Source organism: Crocodylus porosus, unplaced genomic scaffold (genome assembly GCF_001723895.1).
Source record: "Crocodylus porosus isolate Cpor-Errol unplaced genomic scaffold, CroPor_comp1, whole genome shotgun sequence".
Classification (NCBI taxonomy): Eukaryota; Metazoa; Chordata; order Crocodylia; family Crocodylidae; genus Crocodylus; species Crocodylus porosus.
The window spans coordinates 80,760,131-80,779,566 of NW_017728949.1; the positions used below are offsets into that span (position 1 = coordinate 80,760,131).

General features: G+C 47.8%; 1 long non-coding RNA gene across 1 annotated transcript; it reads right to left on the minus strand.

Annotated features, from left to right (window-relative positions):
- Positions 1–294: 294 nt before the first annotated feature.
- Positions 295–13,539, minus strand: LOC109322592. Its single transcript, XR_002104422.1, has 3 exons — positions 13,329–13,539; positions 5,920–5,921; positions 295–309 (listed from the first exon to the last, which is right to left on the minus strand). It is a non-coding gene; the product is annotated as an uncharacterized LOC109322592 (long non-coding RNA).
- Positions 13,540–19,436: the final 5,897 nt, after the last annotated feature.

Sequence of the window (19,436 nt, forward strand, 5' to 3'; positions counted from 1 at the left end):
AACGGTTTGGGTAGCTCATTCATACAGGGTAGCAGGGATGAATGTATGCATCTGTAGGGATGATGTGCTACTATTCTTTATTCTCCTGTGAATATTTCCTTGTTGTATATTAAATACTCATTTAGCAAGGACTGGAACCATGGTATCACCTCTTCCAGAGATCCTTAAACATATGAAGGATGAGAGACCTGAGAGAAGGATGCATTAACTCCATGCATCCACTTCCAGTGAAGCCAGTTGCAAAACTACCTTTGCCTTCACTCATATAGACTGGGGCTCCAAATCAAAAAGCCTTTCAAAGTGTTTCTTCTTTTGAAAATAATAAAAGAAATTTCACTGGGTGGTGAAATATGGAAAATAGCACCTCTCCTCAGCATATCAAATGGTGCAATGTACATCAGTTGGCTTGCTTATTTATAATGTGATATTCTTTTATTTGTTGCCAAAGCTCACATTTTTGTCACCAGTCTTGCAGTAGCAGCATTTTTCTTAAAGTTGCAGTTGTTGGAATCATGAGATGACATGCAGGCATCAGCTTCAATTTTTTTTAGACCGGGAAGGGCCAAGTCCTACATGCCTCTTTATTTTTAATTATTTTCTGTTCATTTACGTCTCACATCTTCCAAAGCAGTTTTAGGTGGTGATCATACCTCCTCTGAGTCTTTATATCACTGAACTAAACAAGCCAAACTTTTAGTCTTCTCTCTTAAGACAAGCTTTCCATTCACTTGATCACCCTAATAGCTATTTCCTATACTAGTACCAGTTTCAATTAATCTTTCTTGAATACAGGTGAACAGAACTGTACATGGTACTCCCAAATGAGTCTTGTCAGCTAGGGACAGAAGTTACACATAAACTGGTTTAAGTGATTCAAAACTGGTTTAAACTTGTAACAGAATGTAAGAACATAAATCAATTTCAAAACCTGACTTGCCCTGCTTCCAGAAAGACATCCTGGAGGGACACCCCAGGGGTGCATTTTGAAGTGGGGAAAACTGGGCAAGACTCTCAGAGTGGCTGTAGAGTGAGAGCAGCTTTGGGCTGCCTGTGCTCTCCTGTCATAAAGCAAGTAGACATCTGTTGCTATAATGCAGAGCAACTTATTACTTCCTTTTGTCACAACATTTGTGACACGATAGGGGGTAGAGATGTCTATTTGCTTTCACTTTGTCTGCCACCATAAACATTTTTATGGCAACATCTGTTTCCACAATTTGTTCTCAGTAGAAAGAAGCCACCAAGGCTGAGTTGGACTGATCAAATGTAGATAAGACTGCTCTGAAATCTCAGAACTTCTTTCTCAGCTTTATCAAGAACCTCTCTAACAGCTGGTTTAAACTTAGGAATTACTTTAAATGCTTTTTCCCTATCCTATTTTTGTTGGAATAGACTTTATTTACTTTGAAAGTGAAGGTCAGAATCTCTACCACAATCTGATAAGTACAGTTTTATAATAAGTACAAATTTGTACTTATTCTGTGGGTAAAAGAGGCCAAACACTAAAAACTGATATAGAAGCTGAGGTCATTTTTACATGTGCTCCTGATATGGTGCTGGGTGCTTTTAATTAGTGAGCTGTGCTAATTAAAAGCACCCGGTGCCACATAAAGGGCACTCATATCAGCGGTGCAGCATGCCTCTGTGCTGAGAAAATGGCGGTGGTGCACTTTGAACCAAAGCACATCAAACATGTTTTAGTTCAACGTGCACTGCCGTCATTTTCTCAGTGCGGAAGCGTGCTGCACTACTGATACGCGTGATGCATGAGGCTGCCAGAACACGTTAATTTATGTGCTTCAGCAAACTCAATCAAGTCTACTCCAGGGCACTGGATTCCCAGTGTTTCAGAGCAGCCTTCTTGCATGTGTGTAAGTGCCCTGAGGTTTTTCCAACATCTTAGGTGACCTAGCAAACACAGGGGCATTATAGCTCCTTTCAGTATAACCAGTCCGTAACCTCAAGTCCTGAGAATATTCTAAAGTATGGCTTGAGCATGTACTTCTCCAGCAGTCCGTGACTGGGCAGATAGCCCCCTGGGGACCACACTCAGCTGTTGTCAGTTACTGCCGCCACAACCTAATTTTTACACTGAGAGTTGACCTATCAGAAAGCTCCACTCTGATGATGAGGGAACTTCAATCAACTCTGTTGTAGGCCTTTGCCTAAGACCTTCCTCTGGCCCTTTAAATAGAATAATAAATACAAATAAAATGGTAAAATTAGGAAGATAAAGATAAAATAAGGATATTCTGAAAAACGTTCAGAATCCTTTATATTAAAAAAATCCCAACCTCTTTAAACACCTGAAAACTATCCTCTGTGTGGCAGGGTACCTTTGGGTGCTTGCCACTTTAAGGGCAGAGTCAAGCAGCTACCAAGTGTCTGATGGTGACAGCCATTTTGAGAACAAGAGGTATGAAGGCTGCAGTTTGCTGCTGCCAGCCTAGGCAGAAACATTGGCTGGCTGAGCTGCAGGAGAACATCTGAAAGGTAAGAGCAGGAGGCTCTTGGTCATGGGCATGACCTAAAACTGCACCCTGCTGGGGAAGGGTGGCCTGGTGGGGCTCCTAATGGTGTGGGAGCCCCCTGTAAATGCCAGGACAGTTACCTCCCTGGTGAAAGGTGAGGAGATGTGCCTTAACCCTAGCCCCCATCTTTGGGTGGGCTTTCGAGGCAGTTGTGGGAGCAGTGGGGCCAGGCATGGTAAGCAGAGTGCCACCTGAGCCTAGCAGGGATGTGAGATCCTGGAGACCCAAGAGAGGGTAGTGTGGGGAGTGCAGAGCGTGTCCCCACACAGAGTAAGGCTGAATGGGAGTAGGCCTGAAGGGCAGTCCCAGGGCCTGAATAACAGCACAGAGGCCATCCCAGTGAGCAGTTGATCATGAAGATGAGAAGGCCTTAAGCTGGGGTGTGGTGTAGAGGCCCTAGAGGGGGCATAGTAGGAACCCCAAGTGTGGGAAAGAGGCCAAGACATGGTTGTGGATGCCTGAGGCTGCAGTTTGGGCCAGAGGCTGAGTAGGGGGCTCAGCCAGAGAGTTAGGGGTGAGTCCTGACCCTGGTAAGTCCTCTGCTGCAAGGAGACTGAGAGTGGGATGAAAGGAAGACCTTAAGGGCAAGCACAATGGCCTGCTGCTCCAGGGAGGGAGAGGGAGTCCCTGTGAGACCCTGGAGCACCAGTCATGGTGTAGGTTATGATTACATCATGTGGATGTCATCAGTGAAGCATGGGCTGTGGTGTAGGGGAGGTTCGAGGCTACAGATAGTGCCCTCAGGCATCAGGGCTGGGTATGGGCAGTCTTCCGCATTATACCACCAGTTTATGGGAACAGCAAAATCATGACAGGTGGGACTGGCTTGACAACCCCATAGAGACAAGTGGGCAGGCCAGCATGAGACCCATCCCTGAGAGGTACACCCTGTCACACTCTGCTATGGGCAGCTTTCTGGAAGCTCTTAACTTCATGAAAAGTGAATAGAAATGACTACAGAGAAATCTTACTTTGCTATTTTTTTATTTTACATCGTTAAGTTGCATATCATGGCATTAGCATTCTATGCACCTTTTGTCTCTATTGCATGTGTAGTAAGTTCATTCCCTCTGGGTCTCTAATGTCATTTTTCATGGATATTGGATGTTTAAGTCTCTTGTGGGACCAACAGTGTTGAAATGAGAACAGATACTAGGTTATATATTTGAAATTTGTCTCTTTTTGTGCATATAAGGATTTAACTGTCTGGAAGCTGTTACCTCTAAGAGTCTGTCTTTTCCTGGCTGCTGTTATTGAGTGATATTTTATCCAGAGGTCAGCACTGACTCAGCAAAGCAGGAGTTAGTATTAGCATTTTTTGTAATTCATTTTATGCAGCTTGCAGTTTATACTGAATGGAAGAAATGATTGACAAGTCCAACAGCAACCCATTTTTCCTTTGAAATTCTGTATGATTTTTGCTGACAAGCTTACACTAACATGTATCTGAAGTGATAGAGTTCAAAAGGGAATGCACAATGAAAATAGCAGTTCATTTCTCAAGTTTTTGGTAAGGCCCCAAGTCATTAAGTGTATTGTGCAGGTATGAGTGGATGATTTGCAGAAGGAATTAAATTACTTTTTCTTGTTGATCAGAGATTAGTATTTGGAATAACATACTTTATCTTTTGTGATTCATTTCTTCTTATTCAAGAACCTAAAAGTAACCAACCTTGGGAATGGCTTGGAGAGATGTAAAATGTTCCACAACCAGCTGTTTTCATTTTTCACTGATTCTTATGGCTTCAGTCTGCCCTGATGTAAGTAGGAGCTACTCTATGATCTTGCAGCTACTTTTGCCAAGGCTGAGTATGCCATTCATCTTACTTCCGATATCAAGCAGAAAAGACTCAAGAACTGATATCACATTTACAAGCTGAGTAATTTGTAACCCAGGGGAATGAAGTCACAATAATACAACATTTTAGGATGTGATAATTTGGGTTTGCTATGAAGGAGCTATTTGTTCTTTGTATATCAGCAGGTACTAATCAGCATCAATGAAAGAAAGGCAAGAGAAGAAAAAGGGGAAGGATATTTTGTTTATCTTTTATTATCAATTTCCAGGTCTGTACAGGCTTTTGGGTTTGTACCATAAGTAAGTATTCCTACAACCAACTCTATAGACCAACATTTGTAAGGCATTATTGATGTGCTCCCTGGGTAAGCAGCAATTCTTTCATTTTAGACCTACATCATTCATTATTTCCTGCAGTGCTAAGCTTCATTGTTGTTGATTTTACTATAACCCTAGCACTGAACTCTCTTGGGCTTTATATTGGTAAGTCACCTGGGAGAAATGGATGCTGTCACTAATTTCATTTGCATTGTTCAGCATTATAATTTACATTTAAAGGATACAGTTCAACCTGAAAATGTAAATTCAAAATTTCATCTTGATCAAATCCTTTATTAATTTCCTTTAAAAAATAAATAAATAAATGAGTTTTGGAGAGTTCTCCCCCAACTAGAGACCTTAATAGATTGAATATAGGAGGCACCATGACCTAATGCAAGGCAGCACAACCTAATAGAGCAGCAGGCTGGGATTAGGAAAATCTGAATTCTCTTCATAGCTCTGTCACTGATATGCTAGGAAACACTGGAGAAATCCCTTCACCTCTTTATGCTTCACTTTTCACTTATGTCAAATGGGAGGTTATGGTACCAATCTTCCTTGCAAAATGATTTGAGGTTTACTAAGGAAAAATGCTATATTAATAGTAGAGGGGTTTTTATAAATTAGAGCAAGGCTGTTCACCTGGTGACCTGTGAGCTGAGGGGTTAGTTTGTGGCCTCTGGACTCCCAACAAACTCCTGCTCCCATTATTGCTTCATCTGCAGTAGCAGCAGCCAGATGCTGCTCTGGGATCTTCCTCCCTCTGGCATTTGCTTCTTGCCCACCCCTTCAGAGTAGTATGGCACAGCCCATAGTGCCAGGGAAAGCCATTGCATGCAGCACTGATTCAGTGTGGCTCAATGCAGAGGAGAAAGTAATGTCCAGGAAGCTGAAGGTGGGGTTGGAGCACATGTACCCATGCACCTGTGCCCTCAGTGCAGCAAGAAGTGGGGTAAGTGCCTGGTGCATCAAGGGGTGGGGGGAGCACCCACCAGCCTTATGCAGCAGGATAGGAAGCAGCCATGGGATAGGTACAGAAGTGGGAAGCACCCATTGACCTCAGTTGGGAAGTGCCTGGGTGGCCTGGGGCTCAAGTTAGTGCATCTCACAGGGCATGTGGCTGCAGACCAATAAGAAATCAGACAGCCTTGTACAGATTTAATTTTGTTTAGTGGCCATTGTAATTAATGCAGAAGACCAAGGCATAAAGAGGTGGCTAAAAGTTAATCTTGGCCTCCTTTCTCCTGGGTTGCACCTTCTGTACTGCACTTCTACTAGGTGTAGAACAGGAGGCAGGGTTGTCAACTGTCAGTAAATGTACTGGCTGTCACTAAAAAAATCAGGCTAGAAATGGCTGTCCGTAAAGTCTGTAAAATAAAAATTTAGCTGTCAGTAAAAAACATTAAGTAGATGTAGCTTGACTAAAGCTCCAACAGAGAGAGCACAGCAGTGAAAACTGTTGTCCAAGCAGGAGCACAGCACCCTTCAGGGGATGTTCTCTCTCAGCATATGCTGCTGCTGCATTCCAAGCCACCTGTAATACTGCTGGATCACAGGTAGGCTTCTTTTGGGGTCCATGCCAGAGTGGATGGCTGAAAGTTGGGGGAAGGGGCCAGTGTGATGCAGTTGGGGGCATCAGGATGTTGACATGAATAGAGGGCCTTTGGCAGGTTAGGAGGTGAAGGGAAATACAGTGTTTCATTATTTCAGTCAAACAGTGTTGCCAACACTTTTTTTACGCAAACTGTTAACTGACAACTGATTTCTCTTTAGTTTTTACTATGGTTGATGTTAAACCCCTATATTTGAACTCAGCCTCTGTGTATCAGGCTGGTCTGCAGAGGCTTGCAGCAGATTGCACACATTCAGCTGTAGTGCTCTGCAGGCTTGCAAGAGTTATAGCCCAGCTCTAGACAGTAGGCACTGATTACAAGCTCCCAAGGAAAACTGGACCAGCTGCAGAGGATAATTAGCTGGTCCACAGGAAGCTAAAAGGCTCCTGGGAAGAGGGGACAGACAGACAGGGTTGCTTCAGCAGTGGTTGCGGTACCAGGCCAGGAACTGCCAAGGTCTGGGATGAGACCCAGAGACTGCAAGACTAGAGCCAGCAACACCACGAGGCTATGAGAGGGAACAGAGTTGAGGGAGATAGGGAGGACTGTACTTCAGTGCTGAGGGAGCAGCATGAAGCTGGCAGCACCTTCTCAGGGCCTGGAGAGATCCCAGGTCTGTGAGTCACCCTACATGGACGATGTTAAGTTATTAAGTTTTGATTTGTATCTGGGATATTCTTGTGGGTCAAGTGTACTCGGAAAACAAAAGACTGTTTGAACTATGCAAATCCTTGAACCCGTGACAGTCTCTAACTAGGGCCTGGCAGCAGGGCAGTGCCTGGCAGGACAGTTATATTTACATTACATAAAATACATATTAGTAAACATGTCAGTAAAAAAGTTTAGCTGTCTGTAAAAAGATTGCAGTTTACGTTAAAAAAATCTTGAGTTGGCAACTCTAACAGAAGGTCACTCTTTATCTTCATATTTTCTACAGAAACCCAGACTTGGAAGAAAATGTACAATAGCTTGAAGATCTGAGAGTGAACCTGACTACTGCTTAAAGAGCTAAAGCCTCTGTTAACTGATTAGTTTCAGTGTAATCGTACTCTCACTGAAATTAGGAAGTGAAGTAATCCTTTAATATCAGTGTGAACCCAGTTGGTTAATTCTGTATTTTTTTTAAAAACATCTATGGATGCTTGCAGACAAGCGTGCACGTATATTTCCGCAAGGACAAATAGTGGCAGCACATAGTTGTGCCACTGCTGTTTGTTCCTACAGAACTCCCATGCACGTGTGCTCTGTCATGCAGCAAGTTGCCCTGTCCTGGGGGCCTCCTGGGCCTCCAGGCATGTGGAGCCTGGCTGGCAGCTGGAGCATGGCTCTGGCCAGCTAGGGCCTGGTTTTGGGCAGCACATGCTGTTGCCATTTGTGCTGCTCCACTTTTTTCACCGTGTGTTTTTTTTTTTTTTTTTTTTTTGACATCAGGCTCTGCCAGTGTCAAAGAACCCACTGTGCTGCTATAGTTAACAGTGCAGTGAATGCCTGCACATACCATTCGCAGTGTCACAGACAGGTCTGTAGCACTGCAAACTGCACAAGCAAACTCGTCCAGACGTGCCCTATGGCTGGGTGTAGATGTATATTAACATGCTCAATTCATTTAAAAACTCTGACTGTAACTGTATTTTTGGCTAACTCAGGCACCTGTCTGCCAGGTATGCTTATTTAGTATATATTGAATAAAGTTAATTTGCAAAAATCTGTCATATGCCTCTTTGCATTCCTTAAGATATAGGTACAAGTATCTGGCAATGGAGATATTATTTGGAAATTAACTATTTACTCTCGCAGTATTAATGCCTTCTGTATGTCTAGATGGGGGAATATGATTAACTTACACTTCCATATAAGACTTAAATTTGTCAAGGTCAGATTTTCAGTGTTTCATGGCTGTGGAATTCACATTCATCCCCTAGGCGTATTTAGAATATAGTTGTTCCCATGACCAATACTCATTCCAGCACGATTTTGACGATACATCATACAGTCACAGATTTAGTGAAAATGATTTTTTTTTAACTCCTTATGCTTAGAAAAATGCTGCTGGCTTTATTGCTAACATAATCTTCAGCATTTATATGCAAGGACTCAAAACTGCCATTGCTGTTAACGAGAACAGGATCTGGTCCTCAGTTCACAACAAGTGATTTATATTGTCCATTTTATTTAATTTTTAGAGTAAATAAATGTCACAAAGAAATGGTATGCTGGAATTCAAATACTTAATTGTATAATCTTATGATAACATTGGCTTAAAGGTGAGAAGTAGGCATTATTAACTTTATCCTGGACACCACTGATTAACAGAACCTCTTATTTAGCAGTCAAACAGCCAGATTATCATTATTCAGTACCTTTTCACATCCTTCTTTGGATATGTGTGTAACAGACTACCAATGTGCGCTCACCAGATTGGCTTGAGATACTTACCCTGGGCTAGAAACAGTGCCAGTGAACTCTAAGCGACCCCAAGGGTGGAGCAGGGAGCCCTGCCCTGTGGAAAAGGAGAAGCCAATTGAAAGAAGGGGTTTTCAGTCCCCTCATTTGCATGGAAGGGGGATGGCCGGAGTTGGGGGCCAGCCACCCTGAGCCCTGGTTGGCTGGTTTTCAAGCTAGGGAGGGACTGCCGGAGGGGATAAAAGCAGCAGCCGAACTGGCATGTGGGGGCTGGTGACAGTGACTCCAAGGAATGATGCAGGAGGCCTAAGAAGAGCTGGGGAGAGCTGACCCAGTGGAGGGAGCAGAGAGACCCCTCTGAAGAGCCTCAAAGGCCCTGGGAAAAGAAGGCAATGACAGCTGGCCATGCCTCCAGCCCTGCAGCAGAGAGGGAGCAGCAGCCAGGGCTTGGGGTAGAGAGCTGGTGCCCTAAGGCCCCATCACAGTGTGCTGGATGTGCCGGGTGTCCCAGAGGCTAGGGGTGGCAGTCGGCCCCCCCCACTCCACTACGGAGAAGAAGCAGCGGCCAGGAGCATAGGTGGCATCCTTATCTGGAACAGGGAGCTGGGCCGGTGAGTTGAGGAAACTCCTCACCTCCCCTGGGGAAGCGGGACAGCAGCAGGCAAGGCACGGGGATCCTGAGGAGCACCAGGACAAGGGTCCCTGACTGCTCAGGGCACAGGCTGGCACTTGGAGCGGGACTGGCGAGTCACAAGGCGTGTGGAGTGCCTGGCAATTCATCTGGAGCAGGAGTTTAGAGCAATGACCCCTGGGAGCTGCCTGTGCTGCTTACCCTCTGCCACTGACTGCCCCAGAGGGGACTCAGTCCTGTCTCTTATTCTGCAGCTGACTGTCATCGGATGGAGTCCCCGAGCTTTGTGCTTGGGTCATGCTGATTGCTGCAGGAGCCTACTCTGTTGCTTGTTGCTTGCCTTTTCGGTTGCCACGGAGGGTCACCCTTCAGCCTCTTTGAGGGGGTTTGGGTTTTAATACAATTTGACTGCTGCAGACCAGAAGAGTCTATACTGTTGCAGCCAGTTACCCTACCTGTGGTTCTTAAGTCAAGGGTTGACTAATGCATTCTGGTTTGTCTTGTGATTCTGGTTATGCCATTGAAGTTTACTTGTAAATAACCTTTTCTATTATTCTTGTTTTGTAAATAAAGCATAAATAGCTAAATCAGTTAAGTGTTAGATCTTCTTGGAAAAATGGTCTGCTCTGTGGGGAGCAGGGGCTGGCTGGAAAGTATATTGGTGCTGGCTGGAAGCCGTGCCCCACTCTCACCACACCATCCCTGATATTTGGGCAGGGGTGTGTTGGGGACCGCCGTCCCCAGTGGGCCTAACAGACGCCACCTGCCACTTGCCTAGGGTGTCATCAGCTATAATTGGGGTCTCGCACGTGTATGTTTCTCCTGCCATGACTTGGTATTAATGGAGTTGGTTCAGATGTCTCAGCATGTAGTCTAATTATGAGTCTCCCCAGCATCTCGCAAGGTCCCGAGTTGCTGAGGGCTCCGCCACTCCTACACCCTCACCCGTTCCACCAGGTGGTGGCTAACTGGTTGGTCCGGCCACGTATCCTCAGTTTCTCTCAGATAATCCACAAAAGAAAGGTCAATCAAAACAAACACAACAACCAAAAAGGTTCCCCTGATCTGTGTAGCTGTTCCGTCTGTCTGCAGCTGCCTTCCAACTCAAGCTTGACCTTCGAGGGGTCAAGCACCCCTTTGTTGGCTCTCGGAGAGCCCCCTTGTAGGGCTTGACAAGATTCCTTTTTAACAACTTAAGTTCACTACTGAACTGTGCCCTTATTACAGGGAATATGGTACCCAAAGTCAATAGTGCCCCTCTATTAGGGTTATTATGGTACCCTTCTCCCGCCGGGCCAGTAAATAAACAGTTCTACGCCCTGCGGGGCCAGTACCCTGTGTCCCAGAGCCCCGCTGGGGGTCTGCTCTCGGCCAGAGGCTCCTACCAGCGCTCAGCGGCGGTAGGCTAGCCTTTTGGCTTTAGACTAATATTATGCATAGCTTGTATAAACCTATTCTTGTGTCAAGCTAGGAGGTCTGTATTGAGCAGATTCTTTTTGGTATTGGGTGGTGGAACCGGAGCGTGCTCCATCCACTCCATGCATTGACCTGGTATAGCTGTGCTTCCAGGACCGGTGCAAAAAACCAAAACAAAACAAAACAAAACAAAAAAAAGAAAGCCTTCAGCGTTCCCTTCAATGTGCGCCGGCCTGCTCCACCTCCTCCGCCTCCTCTTTCCAGTCCCGCGTTGCTCCCGCTTTCCAGTCCCGGCCTCTTCTTTATACCGGCTCCAACACACCTGGGTAAGGGGAATTTCTGCCGGGCTCCTCAGGGCTGTGGACCCCCTGCTTAGCCCGGGAGCCTTGGAGCTTGCTGGCTCCTTCTCTCTCTCACAGGGTGGCAACTATTGCGCTGCCACCCGGGTTACATTTATAACATATTATGAGAAAAACAAGGTGGAGTTCATAGCAGGAAGGGTAATGACTACAATGTCACTAATTCTTATTTATTTCGTCATAACTTAGTTTTTGAAGATTCATTTCCAAAAACCACAGGTGATTTCCTAAACTGTTCACATTTCTTCAGCATGTCAGTCTTTAACAAAATTGTAAAGGAAAACTGCCACAGAATATTGCCTACGACCTTCTTTGCTTTTTTCTGATGCAGAGAGAAGGACTTTAAAGGTTTTGTTTGTTCCTTCAGTTTTTCTTCCCAAAAAAAGACTTTACTCCTGCTTGTATATTTACATTAGAAATACCAGGTCTTGACTTCCTTGTTTTAATCAGAAGAGCCTTTAAAGGACTGAATATTTAGAAGGATTGTGATGTCACAAGAGACTCAAATCTGACTTCCATCTTCCCAGGCCTCAGTTGAGGGAGGGAGTAGCATTTAGTCAAATATTTTAAAATATTTTCTTTGCCTTTGCCTATTGAAGTCAAAACTATTAGCAAATACTTGGTGAAAAATGAAGAATTCAACACTCCTTCCCCTTGTGTTGGAAGGAAGAGTATTCCTTTACTGTCCTCTGGAAATTTTCCACGCAAAGGCATAGAAAACTAGATGAGAGTTGATCTAATAAAAAATATCAGATTTACCCAAACAACCTTGTCTGCCTATGTCCTTAGACCAACACGGCTACAACCTACACCTCTGAAACGTGGAAGATATCGAATTTTACTGTTTGAAATGGAAATTATACAACATGAAAAAGAAAGAAGCCAGACGCAACAGTGACATATGTTTTCCAAGCCTATGTAAGAAACACAACATCATTCCCAGGATTAAACATCTACTATCCTCTGATAGTAGAGAGAAACTTAGAAATCATCTTCTTCACCTAACTTACTCCAAAGAGATCAACTCAGGAAGGAAATCACCACATGCTTCAACAACTTCAGACATCTTCCCAAGCATTATACAACGTATACCACAGCTAGGGACAGACATTTAAAAAGCCTGTGCCTGAATTGATTCAATCGTTGCAGGTTAGTCTAACCTGGCTAGGTGAAATCACTTTCTAACTGCACAGACATCCCAGACATGCAGGCACATGTTTGCAGTGGCTCAGGCTAGAAGCCAGGGGGGTGCTAGTGCAGCCCTCCCTTTCCTTGCATAGTACTGAGCTGGGGGTGTGGGGGTGACTAGGTCCTGGCAGGATGCTCTGATTATCCCAGCAGGGAATCGATAACAGTGTTTATCACCCCATTAAGAAAACAACAAAAGGACATTACCAGCTACCTGTTGATTCTACCTGTTGACTCAGCACAGGGCCCCAACCAGGTATGCCAGCTTTTCCCCCCTGCTGGGGAAAGTGGGCAGACCCTGGCAGGGATCCCATGCTGGTGGGAGAGTGGAGGCAGGGGGAGAGTGCTCCCTCTGCCAAGCCTGAGGCACGGCCCAGGCCCAGGCCACTGACTGGCCATGTCCCCCACCACTTGAGTGGCCAGCGGGGGGGAAAAGCCAGCAGACTCCAGCTGGGGTCCCATGCTAGTGTCTCCCCCTCCCTCCCCTTTACCTGAGCTTGCTGTCCCCCTTTACCTGAGCTTTACCCCCCACCCTGCACCTGTCACTCCAGGGGGGGAAAGTCTGGTAGGGGCTGTTGTGCCCCACTAGGCAGACCAAACTTCATCCCCAGCCGGGTTTCCCACCCCTACCCCCTTGTCAGCCAGTCCTCACTGCTCAACCTAGACAGCAGAAGGGCAGGGGAAACCCTGCTGTTCTCAGGCAAAGACTGTAACCCAGCCCTGGACTGCAAAGCATCTAGGGATGCTGGGGGACTGTGATTTTTTTTTTTTTAAAACTTGAACCAGGAAAGGGTCTGGGGCAGAAGCTCCATAAACCAGTTTGACCTAGATCAGTTAAATCTGATTGACTTTTATTAGTAGATGTTTAGGATTGTGAATCTAAAAAAAGATGACAAAGCCGGTAGGGAAATACATATCACCCTAGTGAGGGACTAACATTAGAAAGATGGGGGTGAGGAGGGGAACGCAACTAGGTTACAGGAGATACAATGTTAGCCAACTAAGCCCGGGGGGGAGGGGAGGGAGTTTGTGACGGTGAGAGAGAAAGAAGCTACACACAGATAGAACCCGTTACAATGGTCCACAATGGTGGAAGAAGTGGTTTGAAGAAAGTTTCTCAGTCCATATAGTCTCATCATGGGGGGTCCTCTTCGGGTGGAGCAGGGTTGTGTATTGCTGAAGAATCCTCTCAAAGTGAAGGTCCATGTGGTGTAGAGAGGGGATTCAGGCGGTCCCCTCTGGGTCTGGTCTGGAGGCGGTTTGTCTGGTGGGGTCGGAGTACAGGCGGTGGCCCATGATGTGTTCCACGTAGATGTCATGGGACCAATGGATGGTGTCAGATGCCATAAGGCAGTGCATTAGTTTGGCGTAGCAGCGGGAAATGCGGCAGGCATGCAGGATGCTCCAGTTGCTGGGGTGCCAGGCTCCAAGCATTCCCATGATGAGCACGTCAACCATCATGTCGTAGCCACGGCCCCTCAGGATGTTGGCCAGCGGGACATACTTCTCCCACTTGCGAGCCCAGGTGTCAGTGCAGGCTTGGTGCCAGTTCTCGAAGGGGATGGTTATGTCCATGATCATGACCTTGGCCTCTTCGTTAATGATGATGATGTCTGGTTGCATCTGACTCTCGCAGCCTGGGACGGTGCAGTTCATGGAGATCTCCCCTGCTGTGGCTGGGATGCCCCTTGCCAGGCAGTCCTGGACAGAGTTTTGGCAGAGCTGCCAGGCTCTGGCATGCGGCTTGCAGCTGCATAGCACGTGGGGGAGGGTCTCTGCTGTGTAGCTGCACCATCAGCACCTCTTGTCCCAGTGGTCAAAGCAGACGGCCCCATTCAGAGGCAGGCAGTTGAGGTGGGCACGGTGGAGGAAGCACCAGTCCGCGAAGTGCATGAAGCTCTCATTGGGCATGAAGTGGTTGCTGGAGTCCCACTTTAAGGTGACGTCGAAGACCTTGCCCTGGTCGGGTTTGGCCCTCAGGTCGCCGGCATACTTGTTTCCAATGGAGTCCTTCAGGAACCTTTCCAGGAAGGTCCTCATGTGGGGTGTCATGGTGACATGGTCAGTGTGTGGGGCTGGTTGCAGGGAGACTCCCAGCTCCTGGCGCTCCTCGGTCCAGGCCCAGGCCCAGGCCCAGGCACAGCTGATGGATTTCCTGAGGGGGCGCATGGCATTGCGGGCTTGGCTCCACAGCGAGGCGAAGTCCCCGCCTTCTCTGCTGAACTCACCCTCCAGCAAGCCCCTGACGAAGTTGGCCAAGTCATGTCTGGTCAGCTACCTTGGGATCCTCTTGTGGGCAGTCTCCTTGAGGGCACTGGTGGTGATGGTACTTACAATTTTGTCCCGGCAGGTCAGGAGACGGAAGGCATGGGTGACCACTGTGATGTTGCAGAGGTCTCCCATTCAGGGGCTTTGGTACCTCCCTGCTGGTAGGGGATGTGCAGGACCAGGTTTATCTTTAACTATTTTCAGCCATTTTGAAACTGGTTTATGTGCACTGAACTTGTGTTTTGTTAAAGATTTAAACCAATTACTAATCAGTTAAACTGGTTTGTGTATAACTCCTGTCCCTAGCCTAAGAGTCTTAGGTTAGACTGGTAGTGAACTGAATATGTTTGCCCTTTGGTGGGAACGGGGTAGTGGGGAGAGGGGTACTTAAATTGCCTTCAGTGACCAAGGCCAGCAGGTTGGGGGTGCTCCTGCATGCCTCCCAGCATGCCCCATATGTTTCCTGGACTGCCAGAGACTGCCGACTGCAGCCAAGCACCCAGACCACCCTTGATTGGCTGCTGGGCATGGGAAAGCATATCTCAACCCCCTGCCACATTACCGCAGACCCTCCCCGGTAACCAAACCAAGGCTTCCAAAGGAGCCTTAAAGTGACCATCTTCTGTTGTGAGTTGCATGTGCCTCTATGTCCCAGCCTGCCCACATCCTGCCACCTGATCCCATTTAGGGAGACCAGGGAGCTGTGACATGTCCTAGTTGTTGCCCTGTACAACTCACACCAGAGGCTGTGGGACATCATGCTTGCCCACCTGGACATGACACAGCAGCTTGTTTCCATAGCACATGGCTGTGCCCCAGAGTTAGCAACCAGACATCCCATGCGGGGCCACCCACCACAGCCTGCACCTGGCAAGTGTCCTGGACTAGGCCACTGATTTTCATGTGGCTGATGAGAACAAGGCCACCCAAAACTCCTTGGAAGTTAAGGTGCTCTGGCACCACCTCCAGATCATTCACCACCAGTTCTGGGCCTGTGTCACCAGCACTGACTGATGGGAGTGGATCATCCTGGGCAGCTGAGATGATAAGCCGACCTTCTGCAAGTTCTGGGCCACCTTCATGGACATAATCACCCAGCAGGTCTCCCTCATCACATGCTAGGATGTCTGCATGCAGCAATCCCTCACTCTGGAGAAATGGGTGGCCATCGTCATCATGAAGCTGGCCACGCCCAGCACTTACCACTATATTGCCAACTAGTTCAGTATGGGCAAAACTGGGACCAGAGAGGCCATCCAGGAGATGTGCCTGATCATCCAGGACATCCTGGCCAACTGTTTTATCTGCCTCATCAACCTGCAGGAAGTGGTTGCTAGCTTCCACTGCATGGCCTTCCCCAACTGCCTGTGGGTTGTGGACAGCACCCACATTCCCATCATCTTCATGGCTGAGGCTACCCAGGTGTTTATGAACCTCAAGGGCTACTTCTCTATCATCCTGCAGGGTATCATTGACCACCAGGGCTGTTTACCCATATCTACACCAACTGGGTGGGCAGCACCCATGATACCCATGTTTTCCACAACTCCCCACTCCCCACGCTGATGGAGAGCAGGAACTATGCTCCTGATATTCCCAATTTTATCATTGGTGATGTCTCTCCCCTCAGCATCAGGGACCTGGGTTACCCCCTCATGCCATGGTTGACCCCTGCCCTGGAAGGAGCACTTCAACTACTGCCGAAGCAGGTGCCTCATAATAATTCAGTCGCCTCAAGGAGTGCTGATGGGTTATCAGCACTCACCATGAGGTGGACAAGGAGAACCTGCAGTGACTCACCATCACCTCATGTGTCCTCCACAACATCTTCAAGACCAGGGGGCAAGTCCTCCTGAGCAGAGAATTCACAGTGCATGGATGAGATATGACAGGCCAGGCATATTTAGTGCATGGATGGGGAAGAGAATGTGCCCCCAGCCTCACACTCTGGCAAGCAATACAGATCTGTAACCACTTCATCATCCTGGAGGACCAGGAGTCTTCCTCAGATAAGTAGAGCTAGGGGCCTTCAAGTGCCCATGCCCTGGCACTGAGCCATGGATCTCCTGTCCTGGGCTCCTCTGGCCCTGCATCCCAGGCAATGCTGCCCACATCTCAGGTTGCCTGCCCAGGATACCATTTCCCTTCCCCTCCCCATTGACCCTTGCTTCACACTTGGGCAACACCAGGATGCAGGATAATGCAATGCAAGGAAGAGATGTGCCACAGTTTAAACTGTTGCAGCTGCCAAACTTTTTTTGTTTTTTAATAAAGAAAAGCTGTTGAACATTGCCCGTGTCTCAACTTGGTCTCTCTTCCCATTGACACAAGCCAGCAAACCTTTGGAGGGGGTGGGAGAGGTTTGTGAAGCAGATGAAATAACTTGGAAGAGGCAGTTAGGATGGGAAAGAGTTGGGGGTTGGGGTCAAGGGAAATACTGCAGGAGCTGAATTCAACAAACACAGCACCTTGGAGGGGAGGCATGGGGTTAGTTAGTCTCAGTATTAAAGACCAGAGACTTTTCCATGTAGGAGCTGGACAGGTGAGTGATCCTAGACCAATTGTCTGTATGAAAGAGCTGCAGGGCAGGGCAGGAATGGAAGTGGGGGTGAGAGGCAGCTTCTGGGCTGGGATGGGGGGGAGGGGCTGTGGGGTGGGACGCATTGCCACAATGTTTGCCGTGGACTCCTGGCTCTCCCTCATGAGACCCTCAGCCCCTGCCCCCAGGGCCCAGTCTCCCCTTTCAGGGACCCCAGCCCCATGATCCTTGCCCATTCCTATGGCTCACGTTACTCAGCAGGACCTGAGCCTAGGGGCTGCTCATCTCCACCAAGGCTGTATTGCTCCCTTGCAGTGGGACTTGGGCTGGGAAGGGGGCCCTGGGGAGCAGAAGAACCTCCCCCCAGCTGGATGCAAAATGGTCCAGGACCCTGTCCGTAAATTCCTTCTCCAGACACTGTGACTCTGCCAGCTCTGCAGAGGCATGAGTTTCCTCCTTGAAAGAGCAGATGGCCATCACAACTTCTTCTTGTGCCTTGGAAGCCCGGGTGTAGCATCCCTGGGCTGAGCATGTTTCCCCTCCACATCTGGAGTCTCTCCTTATGCTGGTCCCACAGTTCTGTGTGCCCAGAGCTTGGATGTGGTGGTCAAGGCCCTCAGCATCTCTTCTTATGGACCTTCCTCATGCGTTCTGCAGTTGCGCAGCCTCCTGGCCTTGTGCTGGCATTGCATGGGAAGCCATGCCATCCTTCCTCACACAGGTAGTATCTTTGCAGTCAGACAGGGTAGACACAGAGCCTTTGTGTGAGGCTGCAACTTTTGCTGATAAGAATTAAGTATAAGAGCAGGCATCTGGGACCCACCCAGCACTCACCTAGGCACACATGCAGCAATAGCAAGCTAGCTATGGTAATTCTACTGCCTGGACCCTTTCTCCACCTGGGAGCAGGAGCTGGGTTGCTACTCTCCACCTGGCACAGTGAAGACTGGGGTCCTGTCTGTGCTGTGGGTGGGTAGTAGGTCCTACAGTAGGGCTGGAAAGGGTGGGCCTGGGTCCCTCTACAGGTACTGTGGTGGGTACCTGTATACTCCCTCAGAGGGTCTGGAGCTCCTGGGAACTCAGACCATACCCAGAGCAAGCAGGGACTGACTGCTGCAGGAAATGCTTGCAGAGCTCCTACACCAGCCCCTTCCCCCATGCTTCCCTTACAGGAGAGACATTTCAGTGCTTTACCACTACTCCCGGGGAATGCCCGCCAAGATACCATGCTTCTGCTGCAGAAGATGGTCCCCCAGGAGTTGATAAATAGCTGGAAGGGGGCCCTCTGCTTTGACAGTACCCCAGGGAAGCCCAGATTGTTCTTCAATGTATCTGCCTCATGTTTTACCTGTGGCCTGCTGTGATATCCCTGGACAAGTCTACAATCACCATTGCTATTGACAAGCTGCTCAACAAGTGACCTGAACCCAGGAGAGGGTCTCCAGACCCTGACTGCCTAAGAAAAGTCCTTTCATGTACTTCCCTTAGCTTTCCAACACTTTTCTTCAACCATGAATACTCCAGAAGGGGTTGGGAGTGGGAGTGGAGGTTGCTTTGCTTGCAGGGTTTGGGGTGGGGAGGGCATCCGGCACTGAGATGGGGCAGCAATTGCTGGAGAGTGGTGGGGGTTGCCTTTAGGGATAGAGACCATGACTGTCTGCACCATGAGACTTGGAGTCACCTGGAACCCATGGACTTTCCCCAGGGATCAGATCAAAGGGGAGGGGGAAAGTGCTGGAGTGCCACTTGCAAGACTTTCCAGGTGCACAACTTGGGAGTCACCCTGGCAGCGGGACTGGATCAGATGAGATAATGGTTCCCACATGGGACTCCTGACATCACATCAGTGCCTTCCTTGGACTGGGAGGGAGAGAAGGAAGGAGAGGGCTTGTTTGGCAAGGGGGAATTTGTTTCATTCCTGCTGTTCTGCCACTCTAGTGGCTCTCATTGATAAATAGGTTAATTAATATTAATCTAATAATCTAAGCTAATTAATCTAGTTGTTATTTTTTATTAATATTAGTTGATCACTTAGACCAATCTAAGTGTAATACCCCTCATAGGCCTCATGTGGCCCATGGCCTGTCAGTTGTATAACCCTGATCTAGGATAAATAATAACCCCTTTTTTCCTGACATCATCAAACTTCTGAGAGTGATGATTATGGTAGGCACCTTCTTTATCTTTGAGGAGAACCGTCTTCTCTAAAGCAGCACAATACCACTCCATGCTGTGGTTACTCTTACCTTGAACATTTAAACAGTGTTGTAAGGTTTGCAGAATTGTTTCATAGTTTCATAGTTTCTAGGGTCGGAAGGGACCTGAGCAGATCATCTAGTCCGACCCCCTGCCATGGCAGGAAAGAATAC